We start from the raw sequence: 12,201 nt of genomic DNA, 5'->3' as shown, positions 1-12,201 counted from the left end.
CCTCATGTGTGCCAGCCCTTTCATTTGCATTCTCTAGGTGTGTCTTTGGTTTCGGAGCCTATATCTCTCCATCACTCCACAACTTCAATGCATGGGCGTGTCTATCGTTGAACCAGGCAACAAGCTTGTAAAAAGGTGAATTGAACGATTGCATTCACAGGCATACCACGTATCCTCAATAGCAACTTATTAAAAGACTCTAACATGTTGCTGCACTGAAACTCGTACCTCTATCCACCGGCGTCATGAGCTCTTGTCCATTTCTCGAAATCCCTCATCAAATATGTGAGCCATTGTCTACCTTCTGTATTTGATGCGGTTCTGACCTGCTCCAATTTTTTCTGAGACTACTTGTCCTCAAGCTGTCAAGCAACCTCCTGAAATAAATCAAAGTTATCCTTCACACCATCCTTACGGAATAGATTCTTAGCAAGGTGTCGAGTACATCAACGATGGTGCAAATGTGCATACCCCTCTATCTGCTCTTACACAGTATTAAGTATGCCCTGATGTCTATCAGATATGACGCTAACCTCCATGCTTGGCCTAACCACATGTATCCGGACTAGCCTCAAGAACCATCCTCAACTATTATTGTTCTTCTTCTCAACTAAAGCAAATACCAAAGGAATCAACTTGTTGTTCGTGTCACAGGATATGACTATAAGAAGTGTGCCCTGATATTTACCAATCAAGAACGTACCATCAATGGAGAAGGCAGGATGACAGTGCCTAAAAGCCTCGACACACTGAGGGAAGCACCAGAAAGTACGGAAGAATATATGCCTCTCATCCTTTCATGCATTTGGTTTTGGGATGTACTCATAATGCATGCCTGGATTCACCGCTTTGATTGCATTGAAAAGTACTGGCAGCTGCTCATAACCATCCTCCCAGTCCCCATATATCATCTTTCACACTCGTTGCTTAGCCCTCCAAGCTTTACCATAAGTTAGCACATAACCTCCACACAAATGCCTCAATAGTTCTGATAATTGTCCTAACCTTCATGTTGGGTTCTCCCTGTAATATTTCCATCAACTGCTTAGCAATGAGGGTAGATGTTAATTATCGATGCTTCAGTGTCAGCACATGACCAGCACAATTGTGTGACCCGACAACTTTTATGATCTTCCATTTTTCGGTAACCTTTTGCTTCCTTGCACAAACCCTCCATGGGTAGCATTTCTTGTCACACACAACTATGTAACGGCGCTCCACATATGAATGCAAGACCTTGTAAGGTCTCTTTCGTATCACTGCAAACGCCTGCAACCACCTCTTCAATGCAGGAAGGTCCTTGAATACCCCACCCTTCTCAATTACCATGTTAGGGCCGGCCTCAGGAGCTTCTAGGAGCTCATCATCATGTTCTTCTACACACGCCTGATCGGAATGAGAAAGATCACTGAACTCATGAACTCTTGGATCACGGTGGCCAGGAAAGATACGCATCAGCATCTCAATATCACTCTCTGTCAGCTCTCCAACAGGGCGATCAGCATCAGAATCAAGAGCCCTTGCCATCTCATATGGCTCCAAATCATTCATAATTTCAACACTTTTAGAGTCACGGAATCCATCTCCACAGTGCACTTGCGTAGCAACAGGGGGCACATACACATTATCAGGAATGCCTCCTGCAACATAAGTAGCAAAATGAGAAAAGAATGAAAAAATGGATGTAAGGAAGGAGGTAAGTTCCCAATAACCATACGGATAAGATACTTACTCGGATGATTCTGTGTCAAAGGGATCTCATTAGGAGGTTCTGCCGCAACATCATGAGTCTGACAAGCATCTCCAACTAGCTCATTGGGGGCAGATTGAGCATCGGGAACTATAGGTGTAACCTTCACATCCATATCAGGTTCTAGGACGGGAGGGTCGAAGTGTGCCTGTTGACCCATTGGTGGAGAAAATCCATGAGGGATGGGATCAACTAACACCCGATGCACAACCATGTCCAAACTTTAAAACTGACACTTCATAGCGGATTTCACATAGTTCTCCCCCTAGTCTGCACACTCAATTGGGATCATCTTCCTTAGGATGTTGGGAGGCGAACCTAGGTGAAGTACACCCTCCACTGTGATGCCACCACCATCATTAGCTCCAAGGCAATGTAGCTCCTCCCGAGCCCCTATAACCAACTCACTAAATAAAGGTTTCTTATTAAATAACACAGGCACGCTTTGTATGTCAACAAACTCAACATATCCATAGCGATCTTTTTCCACGGTGCCTCCATGATATATTCTCACTAGGTTGTTCATCTAGTAGTTCAAACAAAAATTAAAATACAGTTCGTTTACTCCAAAGTAGCTGCTATATAGTACCTCTCTAATACATACTAACCAACTACACCGTAAGTATATAAATACAATCTATTAACTACATAGCTAAATCCTACCTAAATAACTATGTCACTTGCTATCTAACTATACTTATCTAACTATATTTATCTCACTAACTAAATCAACTAGCTATCTAATAACTATATCTATGTACCTATGTCACTAGCTATCTAACTATATCTATCTCACTAACTAAATCAACTACCTACATCATCAAATTTATTAGAAACTACCAAATAATCAAAGTAGCACTATAATTCAAGATAACTAAGTACCTACATTGCATATTAAAAAAATTTACCTATCCAAATCAATGCAACGAACAGAGCACGCGACGTTGGAGACGAACAGAGCTCTAGTAGTTGTTGTGGCCTTGCAGCAGGACACCAGCCCCTCCTTTGTGGGCGAGGAGGGGTAGGCTCGCGGACACTGGAGCAGGGGTCATGGTTGTGGCGGAGCGGAGCAGGCCAGGGATGCGACATGGACGCGGACGCCGAGACCGGAGCAGGACGGGGACGCGAAGGATGGGATCGATGGCGAGGTTGCGCCGCGTTAGGAGCAGGGGTCACCGGAGTGAGCGTCTATGCGCGCGACACACATGGCGAGCTAGGATGTACGAGGCATGCGTGAGTGGGCTGGAGCCACTGGCGGCCGACACGGTGGGGGCCGGGAGGGGCGGCGCACGGCGGGCGTGAGACGGCCAGGGCAACGTGCGGTGAGACGGCGCGAGCGTGCTAGGGCCACGGGTGGCCAGCGTGTCTGAAAGCTCTAGTTTGGTTTTGGTGAATTGATAAAACCCTAAGTGCTAACCTAGTTTATCAAAGTAATTATGAGATAGATAGCACTACTCCAAGTGATAAAGCAAATAAAGATCATGACATGATGATGGTGATGGCATGGTGATGATCAAATGCTTGGACTTGGAAAAGAAGAAAGAAAAACAAAAAGCTCAAGGCAAAAGTGAAGTTTGGTAGGAGCTTTTTTGGTTTAGTGATCGAGATACTTAGCCAGTGTAATCACATTTAGGATTGATAACCGTACTATTAAGAGGGGTGAAATTCGTATCGAAATGCAGTTATTAAAGTGCCACTAGATGTTCTAGCTCATTGCTTATGCATTTAGAATCTAGTGAAGTGCTAAATATATGAACACAAGTGCACAAGGTGATACACTTGGTGGTTGGCATATTTGAGCAAGGGTAAAGAAGATAGAGTTAAAAAGGAGTTGATTGCGCTGGTCATGGGGTGACCGGATGCGTCCGACATGCGTACCGGACGCGTTCGGTATTGTCTCGGCAGTAGTGTTCCTGACGTGATCAGACGCGTCCGATACTGATACCGGACGTGTCCGGTATTCTAGCCAGGCGCGGGCATAGTTGTCGAGGTGACCGGACTCTGGCCTAGTGGAGTGACTGGACGCTGATGAGTTATTGTTCAGCGTTAGGTCAAAGTGATATAGCCTGAAGCAGGATTACAGAGAGCGACCGGACGGGTCCGGTCACCACACCGGACGCATCCGGTGTGAACCAGCAAGTTTAGGATTTTTCAGAGCAATAATTGATCGGACGCTGGGAGCGTCCGGTCTGGTGTGACCGAACGCGTTCGGTCATAGTTGAGCGGCTCTAGGAGTTCTCTGGACTCGACCGAACGTTGCCCGTCCTATGTCCGGTCGGCCACACTGGACGCGTCCGGTTGTAGTTGAGCGGCTCTAGGAGCTCTCTAGACTCGACCGAGCGATGCCCCTCCCACGTCTAGTCGTCCATTGCAGTGCGTCCGATGCGTCGTGTCAGAGCATATCAGAGAGGGTTGTTGGCCAGCAATGGTTACTTCGTTTGAATGGGACATGTAGCGGGCAAGCAGTGACCAGACGTAGCGACCGGATGCGTTCGGTCGCCACATCAGACGCGTCCGGTGCACACAACCTACGTGTTCGGTCGTCTCGTAGTCAGTCCAATAATTGAGCCAACGGCTCTATTGTTTGAGGGTGTCTATAAATATCGTTTGGCCTCTCTAGCTCACTCTCTTGGCCATTTGCATTGATATAGCAACCTTGTGAGCTTAGCTAAAGCCCTCTCACTCATCTTCATCATTGATTCATCATCTTTGTGAGATTGGGAGTGAATCCAAGCGCATTGCTTGAGTGTTTGCATCTAGAGGCACTTGGTGTTCGTGTTTCGCTACGGGATTCTCTTGGTACTCTTGGTGGTTACCGCCACCTAGACGACTTGGAGCAGCGAGGATCGACGAACGAAGGTTGGTGATCGTCTTCGGCTCCGATCATGATGATTGTGAGGGTTCTTGACTTTTCTCCGGTGGGGAGTCAAACGGTACTCTAGTAAATTCCTCGTGCCTTGTGTGATCCTCATCTTGTGTTGATTGTGCGGCACCCTATTGAGGGTTTGACGTGTGATGCCAATTAGCACATGAACCTTCAAGTGAGTAAATCGCCACAATGAGGACTAGCTTGCCGGCAAGCAAGTGAACCTCGGTAAAAAAACATTGTGTCATTATTTGATTCTGATGTGATTTATCTTCATTGGTATTCATTCTTGTGATTGATTGGTTCATTTCTCGACTCGGCGGTATAACCATCTTGCTCTCTCTCTTTATATTACCGCAAACTAGTTGTCAAGCTCTTTAGTGTAGCTAGTCATGAAAGCTTGTTAGTTTGGTTAGTGTGGCTCTTTAGTTAGCCTTTGAGAGCACACTAACTTTGTGCAGTGACATAGTCATTGTGTCGATAGAGAGTATATAAACTATAATTGTTGTAGGTGGCTTGTATTTTTAGTAGGTTAGCGCAACACTCGTTTGGACTCATATTTGTCAAACTGGTTTGCTAAGTGTTGTTGTAGAAAATTTTAATAGACTATTTATCCTCCTCTAGCCATTAGAACCTTTCAACGTCGGGGGCCGACGAGGGCGCAGGCTAGGAGGGGCGGCGGGTGCAGCGGTGCGACGGTGGTGGCGGCGCCTTGGCTCGGGAGCGGTAGAGAGAGAAAGAGACAAAGGAAGGGAGTTAAGATAGGGTACGACGCCAATGATCTTGACGTCAAGCTCGACGCCAAAATCTAAGGCGTCAAGATTTACGGCGCCAAGGTGGCTGCCAAGTATCGCTACGTCTGCATCGATGCCTATGTCAGCATAAGACTTAGGCGTCAAATCCTTTAGCATCGAGACGTGTAAACTCGACGCCATCAACGATGACGCCGAGATAAGGGTTCATATTTTGAAAGAATACATCTAGGGATATATTTATGAAAAACTTAAAAAAAAAAAAAAAAAAACGGGAGCGACGGGTCCGTGCGCGCCCCCGATTTCTGGGCGAGGCCCGTAGGTCACGTCAGCGCACCGCGTGGCTGCATCCGGTTCCGTGCCGTTGCACCGTGGCGGCTAGCCTACTAGTGGTCCGCGTTATTTTTACTTTTTTTTTTGGCACGCTTTGCTGCTCATCTTTAGGCCACTACATTGCCAGCAATACTCAGCTAGCACTAGCAGGTTCGAGTTTTCTCGCTCAAAATTCAAAAGTGAAGCTTTTTCTTTTGTTTTTGTAATTTTTGGTTTGACAAACAAAGTCTGGTAAAGCAGAAGCTTAAAAAAATTGTTTGTTTAATGTTTTGTTTCAAGAAGACAAAGAAAGCTTAGTTTTTAGGAGCTATTTAGATTCATTAACACTAAAAATTAGCAGTTAAAATTAGTACTAATGGATCCAACCTGCTAATTATTAGTAGGAGGATAGCTAATTATTAGTTTTATTAGCAGGTTTGTAGTTGCTAATAATTTATACGTACCTTTAACTCAATATCTAACCACTTATTAATATCTATTAGCAGGTGAATCCAAACGGTCTCCTGCTAAATATTAGCAAGCTAATAAATACGGAGTAGCAACTATTAACTAACTAATTTTTAGTGCTAACCGATTCAAACACATGCCCTTAAAGTCCCTCGCTGATGAACAAGCACAGCCGAAATCTGTCAGGTTCGGTATGAAACGCCAGAATGTTTCTCTGTTTCTGCATTTTTCTTACGATGAAATCCGAAACAGTATCTTTGACAGTCGCGGACAATTCTAGTCTGATGTGGCAATGACGTGGCTCTCCTCATTTTCTTTTTCATTTTCTTTTTTTTTGGGTGGGATACTGGGATAGTACGTGGGATGAATGATTGTTTCAGTTAGGTTTCAGAAACTGAGCACACCAAAGCTTAGCAGCTGAAAAAAGAGAGCCATATACTGGAAACTGCACGTCTCGGTTTCGTTTTTCAGTAGTACCGTACTCCAACTTTGGTGTGGGTGAAGCTATCCCGCATAGAGACATTTGTGATTTGTCTCTTGCATCGTGTACTCTGTGAGTCTGTGACTATGTCCAGTGCCTGTCCTACTATTTCAAGGGTCCTCTAGCGATCTTGTCGCAACGACAACTCTTGACCATGTATAAAATTTTATAATATATAAATATTAATTTTATTTACAAAACGAAAGCAAATTCAATAATATATTTTAAATTTAATATGTCTGATAATTATCGAGGAACAGTGTAGATTAAGCAATATAGGCCTTGTTCGGCTTGCTGAAACATGACTAAATTGGCTGAAAAACATTGTTCTGGTGAAATGTCATGAGAGAAAACATTATTCCGGCTGAAAAAACAAGCTAAATAGTGCGGATTATAAGGTAAGCCGAACGGAGCCATATTTATAGATGTATGATAATTATCGAGGAATAATATAGATTAAAAAAACAATATATTCGTTTTCTTTTCTCACCCATGATAAATGTTTCTTAGGTAACATTCTAAAAATTCTAACACCTAAATTAGAAGAAAAATATGACTATATAGGTACAAAGTATTAGAAGTCTGGAATACTATACAAATAATTAATTTGAATTAAAAATAAAAAGGAAAATACATTGGGCCTAAACAACAGATCAGTGATCGCAATTCATAAGAAGCTAAGAATCAAGATGTCGTCGTCGTGGAGCCCTGCCTGGTCGTCGTCCTCGTGCGCCGTGTCCGTGTCTACGGTAGTCTAGCTCTTCACGGCGGCGCGGCGCGGCCTGCCAGCTCCGCGTGTGTAAGGCGCACGTCGCAAACTCACGATCAGAGTGTGCTGTGTGCAGCGTGACTCCTTGTCTCCTCTCTACCTGAGAGCCGTGGGGAAAGGAAACTAGGAAAGAAATACCGATGTTGTCTTTTTGGGCCGTCTGGCCAGTTCTATATTTCTCTTCTCATTAGTTTGCTAATGCCTAATGGACTATAAGACTTGAGGATTTGTATACCTAGTTTTGAGCTTCTCCTTTGCTTGAGCCCTCCACCATCGCACCTCGTGCCCTATCCCTAGGGCCGACACTTACTCTCTCGCAAAGAGTCCAAGGGCATGGCACACGTCACGTCACGTTTATGTGATCCTGCTACAGTTGTGGATGTGGTCGTCTATCTCTTGTGGTCTTAGACTCGTGGCTCAGCTAAAAAACCAATTAAAATTTAGCTAAATTTAGCTACTTCAACCCAGTTAGAGCTAGCTAAAATTCAACCAATCTATTAGCTGAAGGATTCAAACACCTTAGCTAAACTTTAGCTGAAAGAACTAGCTGACTAAAATTTAGTTATGAAATTTTAGCTAGCTAAATTTTAGTTGGGTATATCCATGAGGGCCTATGTATTCTTATGTGGTAAGTAGTACTATATACAAAAGCACAGTAAAGTCTTTGTCAGTGATTTTTTGGCCGTGGAGTGGAGGGTCCTGGTACACCGTACACGTGGCTGGTGGCGCCGCCCCGTGTTTGTCGTTGCAGGTGGGAGGACTGAGGAGGCACCCCTGGAGCGAGCCCCGCCAAAGCTCCCGAGTCCCGAGTCTCCCCCGCCTCGATGACCTCCCGTTCCATCCCTCCTCACCTCACCCAGGTGCCGACATGCATGGAGGATTTTAGCTAGACGAGGAGCCTCGAGCAGCACGGCGAGGCAGGCGCCGCCCCCTGGCCTGGCATCTGCCGACTCGACTCGGCGGTGGCCGCGCGCGGCAGGCACCAGGCAGAGGCAGAGCAACGTCGGCGAGCGGTGGACTGGGGGGACCCAACACCACACCCAAGTGCTGACTTGGAATGGAATGGTATGGAACGAAAGCGGCACGCACGCCAGCACGGTCGGGACAGCGACAGCAAATGGCGATCGATTCAGTCCGGAACTCGAGAGTGAGTGTGGCCTCCTGTAAAACGGAAGCAACATTACGAGCTTCTCTGTCACTATCAGCGGCAAATCTATCACCCGTGAGACGCGATCATGGATGGTCTCAACTCGATCGAGCAGACCGATTCTGCCTCTAATTAACCACGCGCTCGTTGATTAGCCGCCCGCGTGGCGCCACAGTTGCAGCACGCCTTAACAGTTGCCATGATTTTGTCAATCGTCCATCGGACGGATCTCGGAACGTGGACCGCACTGCACTGCCCGCGTCAGCAGCTACCTCGCCTCCCTCATGTGCAAACTTGCGACCGCAGCTGCTCCCGGCCGGCCGGGACAACGACAACGACAACGACGGCGACGGCGATGGGGGCGGCTTCCATATGTTAGTCATAATCTGGTCAGAGAGTCAGACACGACACGAGACAAAAGTCGAGCGCTCGTACCACGGAAACCGACATCGCAGCTGAATAACCCCGGCCTCATGTGTATCGCATGGCCGTCGCATCCGATCGGGTCTCGGCTCGCGACAGCAATCACTTTTGCTAAAAGTTAGCTTATGCTGATGCTTACGCTGAAATATTACGAGAAAAAAAATGTTTTATAACTAAAAAGTAGTGCTGAATAAGCTCGAACGAACTGGACGAATAATTGCTGGATCTGAAAAGCAAGGCATGAGTGGATGGGGGCTTTCGGGTTCGGCAGCGATGCCGGCGCACACGGTGGTCGCTGGCGGAAAGCTATGGCGGGCGGGCGGGCGACAAAGCAAAGCGTGCGGCTGCCCGCCGCGGAGCCGACGTGTGCTGCTCCGGCGCCGCAGTGTCCGGAGTCCGGACCCGCCACGCCACCGCGTCACTCGCTGGGTCCATCTCCCTCCGTTGGTGGCGTTCGGTGAGATGGGATCGGGGCGCCGTGGGCTGACTGGCACTGGCTGGACGCTCCAAGTGGGCTACCCCGCACGGCCGCACGGAGTCCGGCGCCGGTGGCGATCGACAGAGACTTCGAGACGACGGGACGGGACGGCGCCTACAGGCCACTGCCTCTCCTCTCGCCTGGGCCTTTTTGGGGTATAGGGGGGCCGCATCTCGATGCAAATCATTGCGCTGCCAGCCTCCAATCATTCAGAATTGAGCTTGACTAGTAGCACACTATTATAGCAATATCGTAGTGTTGTGTCTACACCATGCCGCCTGTATGCCTGCAGAAGAACTTGAATTAGAAGGTGTTTGGTTTCATAGACTAAATTTTAGTCTATGTCACATCGGATGTTCGGATGTTATTTAAGAAAACTAAATATGAGTTAATTATAAAACTAATTACATAGATGGAGACTAATTTACGAGACGAATTTATTAAGCCTAATTAATCCGCCATTAGCATATATTTACTGTAGCACCACATTGTCAAATCATGGACTAATTAGGCTTAAAAAATTCGTCTCGCAAATTAGCCACAATCTGTGCAATTAGTTATTTTTTCGTCTATATTTAATACTTCATGTATGTGTCCAAACATCCAATGTGACAGGGATTAAAATTTTCCTATAGGAACCAAACACCCCCTTAATGCCTCCCTCCCCAAAAGAACCGAAATCTAGCTTCCTAAGTAATCGTACGACCAAAATTTAACTAATTTATATAAGATAAGATCAATATTTGTATCTTTGAAAAAGTTTACATTCAAGATAGAATTTATTATTAATGTTGTGGTGCTTATTACGCATAAGAAAAACTTGCTACTATTTTCATATATATCATCAGGAAGCCATATGTGGTAGAACCGTCCGAAATAACACGTTTTCGAAGGCGCTCGCCTTCCACTAGACACTAAACACATCGAAAGTGAGCTACATCGGCCAGTTCTGTCGAGCATACCCCAGGGGAGATCTCGAAACAATCCATGTTTTTACATCCAGAATTCAATAATGAGTACGAGCTTATAATACTTAGTCCATTTCATACAATACGAGTCCTTGAAAATTGTTTATTACAATACCATAGTTTAGAGTGCGATAATTAAACAACGGAATAAAAATAAACATCTAATGGAAACGATACAAGGATCCATCTGTGCTCACCAGAAGAATCCTCCACACAAGAGCTACTCCTCAAGTTGCACCTACAACAGAGGTAAAATAAACCCTGAGTACACAATGTACTCGCAAGACTTACCCAACTAATGGAAATAGTTTTTTGACTCTTAAGGATATGATAGGCAATATGGGTTTGCTGTTTTCTTTTTATTTGCGGAAAGCATTACTAATAGTTTATCCTTACAGTCAAGTTTTATCAGCAGTCATGATTACTTCCTTAGCTAACTATTCTAGGTAAGCACATGTTCTATTTTCAAGCAAGGGTTAAGCAATGAGAACCATTTCATCATCTTTCATCTTCCAGTTCTTACTACGGTGCTAGACCATAGCCAAGTCGTATCATCTCACGAAAACGGCGATTAGCAAACCAATGTATCCTAGCTGGATACCCCGAAACACACGCCCCGTTTGTACCTCAGGCACAAACAAGACCAACCCATTACACTCCTGTCACGGGGTCCAAGTCCCCGTCCAAACTTAGACTCCAAGCCCCCACACTTGAGACCCGGTCTCAATATGGTGCTTAGACCTCCATCTTTTCCCTCCTCTAATCAGTCGGTCCAGAAAGAGCCAGAATCCACGACAAGAGCGTAACGAGCCTTCTCGCTCCCATAAGTAAGTATGTGCTCAGGATAATAAGTTTATGACCTGACTACCATCCACAGCAACGGATGGGCCTTAATCGACATGAATAGGGAAAACAGTATAATCAAGCTAAGCCCCGTTAGCCGTGGGATACAACCTGTTACACCCACCAATACCCATACCATATCCCTGCCCTGTCTCCATTTTTTCATTCATCCTTTTATTATGAGAGTAATAATAATCCCCTATTATGAGCAACGACAGGTTACTCACGCTATCGATTACCTAAGCGTAGCATCTACTCGAACCTGCACTAGTAAGATTCTTAGGACATGTATATCTATGCATGTGGTTTCCATAAAATTCAAGTAACGTAAATGCACAACACATATATATACGATGAATTATAAAATAGAGGTTATGCACTGGCGCTTGTCTTGGGCAGACGCGGTGTCAGCTGAGTTAGTCAGTGATGGCTCCGGAGCCTCCTCTTGCACGAGAATCTCCTCCTCATACTCCTCGATGATCTTCTCGAACTCGTGATCGTCGGTGGTCACGATCTCCATCAACTCGTTCTCTACATGCATACGATGATGATGCAACACTTAGCATTTAGGCAACAACAACTCTTAAACTAAGAATATGCATACTAAGATACTAAACTAGCTCTAATGACTAAGGTACTAAGCTAATTATCATTTTCATCAAGCAAAGTGTTGGGTTCAACTAACAAACCCTTAGCTTAGCAATTTAAAGATATATCTTTATTTCTACTAGTGATTTAATGTATATTGAAACAAAGAGCATTTAACTACCCTAATGCTTAGTCTATTCTAAAGCTACAAAAATTACAGTGAGCACATAATAATACAATGAAACTGCTGTAAAAATTTCAGGATCAAAACTATCATCAATTCACCACAAAAAATCCTACAATAATTAACTTAATATTATGAAGCACTTCCAAATAATTTAATAGCTCCTAGTGTC

This window comes from Miscanthus floridulus, chromosome 19, assembly GCF_019320115.1.
Source record: "Miscanthus floridulus cultivar M001 chromosome 19, ASM1932011v1, whole genome shotgun sequence".
NCBI lineage: Eukaryota > Viridiplantae > Streptophyta > Magnoliopsida > Poales > Poaceae > Miscanthus > Miscanthus floridulus.
Note: the sequence above shows the minus strand (reverse complement) of the source record.